Raw genomic sequence first — 12082 nt, forward strand, 5'->3', positions numbered from 1 at the left:
TTTCACTGAAAATTATTTAATTTGATTGGTAGCAGCCAGTGTCTTATTATTTTAATTTAATTTATTGATCAAATTTAAGAATTTAAAATGAAAGATGAAGCATATATTTAAAACGAATAAGGAAAAATGTACTTTATAAAGGTTAAAAATGTCAGAAATATGCAGATTTAAATATGTCAAAGTTGACTGAACACTGATGAGAATATTGCTTTATTATTGCATTTTTTTCTGGAAAAGTAATTTTTTTACTTGGACAAGTGACCGATTTACTTGTTCGAAGGACAAGCACATGAAGAGGCTTTATGTCGAGCCCTGAGTTATATTTTATATAGTATTATGGTTATTTGGCGCTGAGTAGCCTATAGTTTTACACATCAGCCAGTCTATTCTGTAAAGTTAGAGATAGGCAGAGTCTGGGTTTATTGCACATTAATCTGACAATAAATGTGGCACACCCAGTTTTTCTTATGCACACCCAGAGACTCTTTTCTTGCTAGCCTAGTGCTCTCAGTGATGCCACACTTACCGGTAACCACACAAACATTCTGCATGCTGAAGCCCCTTGGCCATGAGGCGTACAGCACCCTTGACTGCCATCTGCTGCTGAGTTTATCTCCCTGACATACTGTGTTGTTCAGGTATGTTTCAATCTTATTCTGTTTGAATGTTCTTCCCTTTTGGATAAGGAAAATTAACAATATTGACTTTGATCATAAATTTTTTTAAACAACTAAGAAAATAGTGATCAAACTACATTTTATTAAAATCACCTGTGAAGTTTATAATACATTTTGCATCAGCATTTGAGTCAAATTGGACGACTACATGGACTACATGGAGTTTGTGCATAAAAAATGCCCGTCAAAACCAACACGTTGAACGTGTTTTTCAGTTGGATTGGTGTTTATTCTCTTTAGCATGCAGTGTGACGTATTTCACTCAGTCCCCTGATCCTTACGATTTCAGCCGAATGAAGGACACATTTATACTCCCATTCATTATTGTATTATGCACGTTAGTCTCTGACAGACAGCATGTTGAAGGCCACCATTTCTCCTTCTTCTTGGAAAGCAATGACGCATTCAAAACATCCGGTGGTGTGGGTTTTCCAGGAAATGTGTGTACTTGCTGGACCTCTGCTTCTCATAAATACTATATTGGATTGTGCACGTTATTTTTTGACAGACATCGATTTTGGGATATTCAAATGATGTGGAAGATTAAAAAACAGAGGGATCGTAAGGTATAATTATTAATTTCTTAGCCAACAATTATTCGGGGAACTGATTGCTGCCCATGAGTGTGTTATGTCAATGTTTTAAATCTAATATTCCGACAGCCATGCAGACAAATTGTTTTTGACGGAAGTGATAACGTGCATAAGGGGTTAACTTGATTTTTGGGTAATTATTCAATTCAAAATGCATTTTGCTTAGTTCATTACTTATTTAATTGTATGAAGTTTCTTTTGTGGCTTAAATAAACCTAGAGACTGGCATGTTTGGCTTGTCAAAAATGTTACATTCATCTGTCGCAAATCCGTTGACTTTTGAAAATCAAGCTAATATTTTACCAATAAAGGAGTGGTTTTTATGCACAAAGTTGTTTTTATTGTCTATTATAACAAAAAACTTTAATGTAAACCATGAAAATGCAGATCGTTTTCCATTATTACCCCTTAGTAGATTAGGACTTTTGATTATATAATCAAAAGTCAAAATCTACTAAGGGGTAATAATGGAAAAGGATCTGTATTTTCATGGTTTTAAATAAAAGTTATATATACTGTATATATATATATATATATATATTAGGGCTGTCAAATGATTAATCACGATTAATCACATCCAAAATAAAAGTTGTTTTTTACATAATATATGTGGGTGCACTGTGTATAATTATTTTGTATATATATAAATAGCCTACACACACATGCATGTATATTTAAGAAAAAAATATAATTTATATATAAAATACTTATATTTATATATAATATAATTTATATATAAATCTATATACAGTATATACATGAAAATATTTCTTAAATATATACAAGCATGTGTGTGTATTTATATATATAAAATAATTATACACAGTGCACCCACATATATTATGTAAAAAAAACTTTTATTTTGGATGTGATTAATCACGATTAATCATTTGAAAGCCCTAATATATATATATATATATATATATATAGAGAGAGAGAGAGAGAGAGAGAGAGAAATCCCTATTTTAACAACTTTTATGATTTTTTTTTAATGATTTACAAAATAAAGGCGTTTACTCATTTTTCCGTAAAATTCTCTGACATTTCCAGGTTTTCATGGTCATGGGAACCCTGTCAAAATGTAATCAAGAGTTTGTAAAGGGTTTAGTGGGTAATAGATGTAATAAACCAACAACATGTTTATTAGATCCAATACCCACACTGAAAGAGTTGTTACCTGTAGCAGAAGAGCCTCTTTTCAATATTATTAACTCGTCTTTATCTCTAGGTCATGTACCAAGACCGTTCAAGCTGGCAGTTATTAAGCCTCTCATTAAGAAACCACAATTAGATGCAAATGATTTAGCAAATTACAGACCTATTTAAAATCTTCCATTTATGTCTAAAAAAGTCGTGTCCGCCTAATTGTGCTCCTCCTTGCAAAAAATGTTTATCTCTGAAAAATTTCAGTCTGGATTCAGGCCCCATTATAGCACAGACACTGTGCTTGTTAAACTTACAAATGACTTACTTCTAGCTTCTGACCAAGGCTGTATCTCAATACTAGTTTTACTTGATCTTAGTGCATGCGTTCGGCACTATAGATCATAAAAATTCTTTGATCGACTGCATTGAGGTGGTTTAGATCCTATCAGATTTGTCTTTTTAAACGGGGAAAAAATCTAAGATAATGTCAGTAAATTATGGAGTGCCACAAAGATCTGTGTTAGGCCCTCTATTTTTTATATAAATGCTGCCACTTAGTAATATTATAAGAAAACATGGAATTATTTTCCACTGATGATACTCACAACCAGATGAAATCTCTAAATTATTAAAGTTGACAGAGTGTGTTAATGATATATATTATTGGATGACCTGTAATTTTCTTCTATTTAATTCAGCTACAGTAATGTGAAATCTGGAAGAGCTGTTAGACTGAATTTGGTTACTTGTTGAATTTGGTTACTTATTGAATTTTATAACGTGTTATTAGTAGAGAAAGGCCTATAGCGCAGTTCAGTTTAACATTTACTGACATTGACACTCTCTACACCTCTCATGCTATGGATTTGTATTTGGCAGCCCATTTGACTGCTAGTTTGTTATGGTAGGCTTATCAGGCTATTTTCTGGACGTTTGATACACTGGAGTGTGTCTATTTGGTACCAACATTACAGATATTATGAAAGGACAAGTATTAGGCTAAGTAAATAAAAAATAAAAATAACCACATTTAGCCAACCAATATTTTATTTGCTAGGCTACGGCCAGTATCAACTTCTGAAAACTAGATCCCCGAGATCTCTAAGTGTATGTTCCCTAAAACATCTCTCCTCCTCTTCTCTGATCCCAGCAGCATTCCAGCACTCCAGGAGGACGATCAGCGAACCATCGCGTCGCGTCGGGATTCCTGAGGATTACCCGGCGTGCCCCGCGGGAAAGATGGCGCTGAACGGGAGAAGGTGGAGATAAACTTTATCTGAAATCTGGAAGAGCTGTTATCCACACCTGCGATCCCCGGTAACACTTCAACACCTCAACGAGAGATACCGGCGAGAGGACGCGGGATCGGTGATCGCTCGTGAGGAGCGGAGATATTTCAGCGGCCGTTAGCAAGTGTGTGTGTGTGTGTGTGTGTGTGTGTTAGCCAGCGAGGAGAAGAAGAAGGAAAAGCGGGCAAAGTTTATTCAGTTTGAGCAAGAAGTCTAGACTGATCTACACCAAACTCTGAGGTTAACTGCGGAATATCACCAGTGGCAGGTAAGAAGTTCACGAATGTATACCATCGTAACCGTAGTTCATTTTGGTCATGTACTATCATATTTTCATAATTTGTTGATATACGCGGCCAGTCACCGTTGAGATGAACTGATAAACACACCCAGTGCTGTGTTTAATCTCAACATCATATCAGACCTGTGAAATGATCAACATATCCTCAGGGCACTGAGATTAGAGAAGGTTACTAATTTGAAAAGTGTCGATGTCAGGTGTTTTACGCGAATTGTTTATTTGGTGGAGTGTGTCATGGCCATTGGCATGCGAATAACCCTTCGGCAATGTTGTGTCTCCTCCATTCACATGGTTCGTGATTTAAATACACATATATTTAATTCTTTAATGCATTTTGTGTTCTTATCACAGATATACTGTTATTACTAGCAGATCCGGTTGTGCAACCGATCCTGTTACGCGGTCTTCTTTAATACTCGACCGTTTAGCTGGTTGATCTATGATGGTGATTATGTCCTAAACCGATGGGGATTAACATTTTATTCACGTGTCCTGACATGAAATAGTATAACTTCGTGGAATGCTACTGGGAAGAAAAAACGATGCCGTATTTCGACGAATACTGAGTTTATGCTGAAATAACTCGTGGAGTCCATCATGGACACAGAACAGGTAACGTTCACGAACGCCTGAGAAACCTGCGGTTATTTACCAACCCTCCGGCTGTCACGATCCTGACATCTTGTTTGACGATTATTTGTCATACATATAATTGGGATTAACGATTTAATTGTCAGTTTTGTTAATGTGGGTTGCTTGTTAATATCGCTTAATACAGATACACCGTGTAGGAAGAAGTAATTTATGACTTGGACGAACATGGACTCGCATTATAAATTCTATGATTTCATTAAAGGCGTTGTAAACAAATATAGCTACCCTAAATAATCATATTTTAAATTATAACAGTTACAAATATTTCTCCTTTTTGTCCACTTGGGTTCTACTTTTAACTCATTTGAATGTCTTTTGCAACACAGCCAACCAATATATTTTATTAGAAACGTATTTCTAATAAATACGTTTACTTTGTTATTTTAAAGGGATAGTGCACCCAAAAATGTATTGTAGTTCCAAACCCATAAGACATTTTATAAATGTTTTACAGTGTTTATAAATAAAGATCATAAAATAATCCAAGTCTTCTGAAGAGACACGATCGCTTTATGACCATATTTAATTTAGGCTTTTGTTCACACAAATATTGATCAGCAAACATAGAAAGAATGCTCAAATATGGTAAACGGAAGCTTAAATGCACTTGCTTGACCCTTTAAGGTAGTTTGACCTATAACGGTTAAAAAAACCCATTTTCCATTACATAGCTTAGGCCTAAACATTAAAATGAATGGAAACTAGAGAGCTTTGCATTCACATGTAGACTTTAGCATGTAATGTTAACCAACGCAAACCTTTTTTTCAGGCATACAATGTGTTAAAAAACAGCGAAAAGTAATGGAGCAAAACGGTGCATTATTTTATTTTATGGCGCATGTACGTCTGTAGCATATTTACATGGCAACACAATTGACTACGTGAATAATATCAATAAGTGCACAAAAATTGTGAAAAATCACAAATCGTAATCTCAAATTTGATTTTTAATCTCTATTTTTTGTGAGTAATCTTTAAATATTATCTGTGCCATCTGTAAGATATCCAATTGAAATTCATATTAATAATAATAAAAAAAGGTTTATTTAGCTGAGCATCTTTTCTGACTTGATTTTGTATGCAGTTAAAAGTGAATTTACAACTGGATCTCCAGTAAAGGAAGGGGTCATCTGTATGCTATAATGTTCAGTGTTCCCTTTAAATCACCTGCAGTTTCTAACGTAATGCACAGACCTATTTCAGCTGTAGTGTTGCTGTAAGGCCGGAGCATCACTAATCCAGCTCTGTGTAAAGTAGATCAGCATCCTAATGTCATTGACTTCTCTGGCACTGTCTCAAACCTCGTGAGCTGCCTACCTAGACAGCATGTTTCGGGCAGTGTAGGGTTGTGTCTTGGCAATTCATTGCTGGGCATACTGTGCACAGAAGTGAATGGACAAGCCTCTTCTTTTTGTACCTCTTTGTGTTAGTGCAGCTCACTAGTGTGAGACGAAGACACTGTGTTGGAAGCCTCTCAGGGGAGGTTGAATAAACTGCAGTGTATCAGTGTGTAAAGCTTGCTTGATATGACAGCCTAGCTGCTCCCATACCTCCTCCCTTTTTTATCGAGTGCACTTACAGTGAGTTGATAAGTCACACATGCCTCAGCCATTACTTACAGATGGGTTATGTCGATAAACAATTAGCAAAGTGCCGTTTATTAAGCGCTGAACATGTTGCTGATGAGGGCTAAATGTTTGGTCTTTTATTGGTATTGTACAACTTACTAATTCAATGGAAATAAGTAATTCAGTTTATTACAAATTTCAGCTAGGCTAGTCAATCCCGAGTAACTGATTATTGGCGTAATGGCTCCAAAATATAAATGTTGGTGGTATTGTTACAATGTGTGATGCACCGAAAATAATTTTTTTTACTGAAACTTAAAGTTTTCATTTAGCCGAAAATGAAAAAAAATGAATAAAAATAATTGAAGTTGTGCCTAAAGATCATTACCGTAAATGACGCCGAGCGCTTGTGGTGTGTGAACCGCTTCGTTGTTTTGATGCTCTGCTCACTTTAAACTGTAGAAACGGTCAATGGTGCGATTATGGCCCGCGGTCCGGATGGGACAAAGCTGAGGTCCAGAAGCGGAGCCGTTTGAAAACCACTGGTTTAGAGTCGTGTTCGCAGGTGATAAATTAAGCCAGTTGTTGTAAAGATCTGCAATGAAACGCAGCCGAACAAATTTGACATAGGGTTTTGTTCACTGTGATATGCTGATGTGTTTTACTTTCTGTTGTGTGTGCATGAAGTGACACTGACATGGTCAAAACTCATCATTATAGAAGCTCTAATGGTTTAGTTCAAAACTTTTTTTTTTTTTTTGCAGTTTCGGACAAATATATTTGGTTGCCAGAATGTCTGTGCATTATTAGTGCGTTATTGTCTGTGCACACATGTGCTTATTGATGTCCGATTGAACTATCATGGGCTATTCAATAAACTCACCCGTGCTGATGCAGTAGATACAGGGGTGAAAGGTCAGCGACCTCCTCTCCCATGTGTGTTGTTGTTGGTACACTTGAAAACATCATCTGAGCCTTAGCAGCATTCTGCATTCTCTCTCATCCGGCGCTGTTAGCACCTCACACACACACACTGCTGGTGTGTGTGTGGACTCTTTAAGGCAGCCGGTGACTGGTGGATTTGTGCTAGGTGGTGTCGTATGATAGCGCACCCCCCGTGGAGCTTTATCAATTAGGAAACAGCCAGTGTGAAAATGTTTGGGGAGGGATTTGTTGAAAGATTACTCTGTCAAGTACCGCTGGGCTTAGCTGAAGAGATAGAGGTGTTGTGCAGTCTGGAGTGTTTAATTGGGGAAAAAAGGTGGCTGAGAGTCGGATAATTGCTGGACGATGGATGCCGTAGAGTACCTGTAGTACACAAAAAAAGTGTACAGGTAGTGAGTGACCATCATAATGGGTTTAATAACTTTGATTACAGTTTTTTGCTAAAATGCATTGTTTGCTCACATTGATTAGCCTGGGAAAACCCAGACAACTTCCGGCAAATTTAGATTTGCTCTGAAAGTTAGTCTGGCAAAGAGCTCATTCAAGCCCATTTCCAATCCGTCGAAATCGAGGCACCAATCAGAAACGTTGGAGCGGGCTTTACACGATGATGACAGCGCTGGGATTTTGAAGCAGATTTTGTAGCCTACATTACAAAGATGGATGCCGCCGTCCAACATCACTCGTTCGAGTCAGCTATCGCGTCTGTTTTAAGCGATTTGAACGTTTCCTTTTTGTTAAAAACCGAGCAAAGAACAACACTCGGAGATGTTTCTCCGCCGCTCTGCATACGTCATCTCCTTCATCGCTCTGATTGGGTTTAGGTCTATCCGCGACGTCCGTTGGTGACGCCCCTCTGGAAATGATTTGTCTATGACGCTTTGCCAGACCATAACTCAGTTACAACTGAGAATGGTTTTAACCAGGCTACACATTGATAGTATTTTGCTACAATTCATCATTTTCTTTTAATATATGCTTTCAATTTTTTATTTTTTTTGCAGATGTTGACAGATAAGGCTACATGATTAATTGAAATGAAACCGAAATCACTATATTGCTTGGTGTGATGATGATAATATTATAGAGATGCACCGATTACAATTTTCTAGGCCGATTCCGCTTTTCATTGAGTTTGACCTGCCGATTCCGATTTTATTTTTTCTAACCACTTTTTTATTTTCAATAACACAAATATTTATTATCTATATATTTTTTTGTTTATAAAACACCATATACTTTTACCCAAACTGAATAATAAAAACAAGTTTGAATGGGTACATTTTCTATAAATATTTTCTATAGAGACTCGAGTCTTCATTTTAATTTCTGACATAGCCTACTCCAGTTCTTGTTAAAACACACTAGATATGCAAATTCTGTGCATTTTGGGCTCTTTTTGTGTGAAATCATATTTATTTTGTCCATCAAAAGTGTGCTTTAACTTTAATTGAGCGTGAGCAGCGCAGCAAAAATAGACTCGGCGCTTCGCTTCGCTGCTCATGCGACGCTCCTGCTCAAATATTATTATTTTATGGCCTTATTGGTATATAATCTAAAAAAAAAAATCCATATTGTGCAGCCCTACAAGCACAGCAAAAAAAAAACACACACAATTTTTATATAAAAAAAAAAAACGCTATTAGATTTTACCCAATTTGTGCAGCCCTAATTACAGAAACATACGTTTACAGAAATCTGTTGTTAGTTTAAAAGCCCAAAGTATGATAATACTTCTAATAATTGTATTTTAATATTCAGCTAAACTCCGCTCCAAAAATGGATGCAAATTAAAGTGGGGTTTAATAAAACGGCTCTAACAATGTCTGATATCTATGACAAAATGATCCTCATATTGCAGTTCAAATCAATAATATTTGTCAAAAAAGATGATTTTTTTTGGCCTGAATCTCGCATCCTTGTTCCAGATTGTTCCCTTCGACACACATACTCTAATCAGGGCAGGAATCATCTGGGTTTTTTTTGTTTTTTTTTGCTTTAGCTTTAAAGCAGTTGTGACCTTGACAGTCAAATTTGGTTTAGAATTTCAGATATACTCTATTCATCAGCGTTCGGCCACACACTGCACAGCCGAAAGCTACCAGACAGCAAACATTTGAATGGGTTTATTAAAATAAACTAAAGAGTTGCCAAGGCTTTTGTGTATCTAAATTTTTTAGAGCGCACACATTCTTAGCTGGTTTCCGTGTTCGCTGTAATCTCATTCAAACCTGCGTGAATGATCTTCCATCAACGTTATTTCAAAAACACAAAGGTTGTGTATGTTCATGTTATTCTTTGTACTACTTTGGTATCGTTCTGGACCAGATATGAGGCTCTGATGCCCTTGAACGCAATACGTGCTTTCTTCGAAATATTTGTAATACTTAAAAACCTCCATTTTGCTATCAGTGAACAGACTGCAAGGACTTTTTGTGCCGAGGAACGACCTACATGTTGCCGTGTTTTGGAAGCTCCTCTGGAATTCGCTCAAATCTGTTTTGGAGCGAGAGTCGTGAGGATTGTGTGGAAACATTCCTCTGCTTGGCCCGGCTCCCATGCTCCTCAGTTCTTGTGCAAATTTACCCTCCGCTCGCTTGCTCCCATTGTCAGCCTGTCAAGTCTGTTTTTATGTTTGTTGCTTGAATCCAATTATCCATGACCTGCAACATAGCCTGCACCTTTCCTCAGTGCCACAGACACAGGTTACTGATGCTTTCCTCCGTCTGCCTCTTTCACTGCACTTTCTGTTCTCTACCTTCATCAGTTTTCAAACAGTGCTTGGAGAATCTCGCTTAAAGGTAATGAAATCACCCATTTGCTCATAATGACCAAATAAGCAGCCGAAATGTCTCGTAAAGGTCAGTGCCGTGTACATGTTTTCAATTCCGAAATTTACCCTGAAATTAAATTCCTCTGCCTTAAATTTGCTTTTTCTGGACCCGCTGAACCTTAAAGAATGATTTACGGTATTTGTGCAGCGCTTTTCTCAATATATAACTGTGTTTGCAGTGCAGGCTGCAATATTAATATTACATGTTTCTTAGAAATGCACATTTGACAGCAGCTTGAGTTAGGATGCAGATGTATATTTATGTTCATTAAAGCTGCAGTCCGGCATTTTTCCTCTTTGTCGCCATCTCTGTTTGAAATCTGTAATTGCAGTTATTCGCGGAATTATTAACTTTGCGTGAGTTGCACATCGGCATGAAACAGCGCGGATGAACACAATGTTTTGAGACTGCGAGTCTGTCAGTCACCGCGCCGATGTGGAAACTGGCATTCAGAATCACACATTCTACTTTTGGAAGTAGGCCTACAGTATGACCATGACAACATACGAATTTTCATCGGAAAATGTCATCTGAACAAGTAAGTAACATCCACATCAACTAAGGGGGGAAAGCCTTGCAGTAAATCGTGCTGATTAAATATAACGATCGCGTCAAACCTTTCAAATTATACTTTGTTCTCAAATTATCAACATCAGCATTGTGACTACATTTAATGTGTATTATGATTACCCTGTAGTTCAGTTTCTATTTCTGTGCAGTCTAATTTCTAATTGTCATACCAATAAATTAATTTTTCTTTACTGGTTTTCTTTGAGAAAAAAGAAAAGAAAAAAAACACGTATCTGTAATCCGATGCATATTTAAAACTATATATAATTTCGGAGGAGGCCGGTTTGGTTTGCTTGGAGTAGAGGTGAATTGCCCCCTCTCATAGCTAGCACAAAATATTTACCATAATAGCTAAACGAATAAAGACAGGAAACTCCGTAACTGTGTGAATTAAGCGAACAAGTGTGCTACTGTTACACGATTGAACTATTGAAATGTCTTACCTGTCCTAAAAGAAAAAAAGCCGTCTCTGCGTCCGTTTTGAACCGATGTTTATCCTTGTTTTCGCGTGGGCCAGTTGCAGTCTCTTTTTTCTCTAACGTTACCCACTCCGAAGTCCGAATTATTTGGGGTTTTACAAGTGGTGAATGTCCAGTTGTCACTGGTGATTGTCGTTTGAACCTTTCTGGATCCACCATAAGTTTAATTATTTAATGCTGTGAGAAAAGGCTAAAAATGTCCACCTCCAGCATCCTCACACGCAATATAGCCGACTAGCCGAAACTCCTTTATGTGTACAGATGTGACGTAATGACGCAAAGACATGCTCGCTAGTGTTGCAGAGCGGGCGTGTTACGGATACGTGGTGTAAATTTTTTAGCAATCAAAAAGCATGTCTAATTAATTGAAATAGTGTATTATGAATCATTAAACGTATACAACATTTAAAAAAAAATATGCAAAAAAATTTCACACTAATTCTGTGTTGTGTTTTTTCTGGAAATAAAATGAAGACATAAAACACAAATTTTATCATTTATCATGAATTTTAATCATATGAAATTAAAAAAACTTTTTGTCAAATAACGTGCTGCACAATGAGCTTTACTGTTAAAATTAAAACCTGGATTATTCCTAAAATTCAGTTTTGATGATAATTTATTTTGGATTAGTGTTAGTATTATTACATTGGGACATATCTAAATTCTACTGTACAACGGTAATATATTTCTGTCAAGTTAAACCGAACTTTTATTTTGACGGGTTGCCGTGAAGACCTTTTGAGTTTGTGTGTTTGTCATGATGATAGTTTTTCTCAAATGAAGCGGTTAAATGATCACGAAGTGACTTTCGGAGTGGATCTAGAGCCTGGAGAGTAAGTTTATGCATTTGTGTCTTCATATAGGCAAAAAAACAGCGCAAGCGTCACACGTGCTTCAGTGTGTGTGTGTGTGTGTGGTAAATGAAACTGCGCGTCGTCGGCTGCACCATTCATTCACACAGAACAAGCAGGATTCGTATTTAAATTGTCTTTGTGGTTTAATATCCACACACACTTGTCTACA

The 12082-nt window shown here is 36.8% G+C and overlaps 1 protein-coding gene across 2 annotated transcripts in view; it reads left to right on the plus strand.

Moving 5' to 3' along the window:
* Positions 1–3588: 3588 nt before the first annotated feature.
* tjap1 (tight junction associated protein 1 (peripheral)) overlaps positions 3589–12082 on the plus strand; it is a 144076-nt gene continuing 135582 nt past the window's right edge. The window contains exon 1 of one of the 2 annotated variants that reach the window (XM_056249947.1): positions 3589–3973. The gene's annotated coding sequence lies outside the window, so the exon portion shown is untranslated. The remainder of the gene's footprint in view (positions 3974–12082) is intronic. The other variant, XM_056249953.1, reaches the window with a different exon arrangement.

This window comes from Rhinichthys klamathensis, unplaced genomic scaffold (assembly GCF_029890125.1).
Source record: "Rhinichthys klamathensis goyatoka isolate OS25496 unplaced genomic scaffold, OSU_Roscu_1.1 h1tg000003l_1, whole genome shotgun sequence".
In the NCBI taxonomy this organism is placed as follows: domain Eukaryota; kingdom Metazoa; phylum Chordata; class Actinopteri; order Cypriniformes; family Leuciscidae; genus Rhinichthys; species Rhinichthys klamathensis.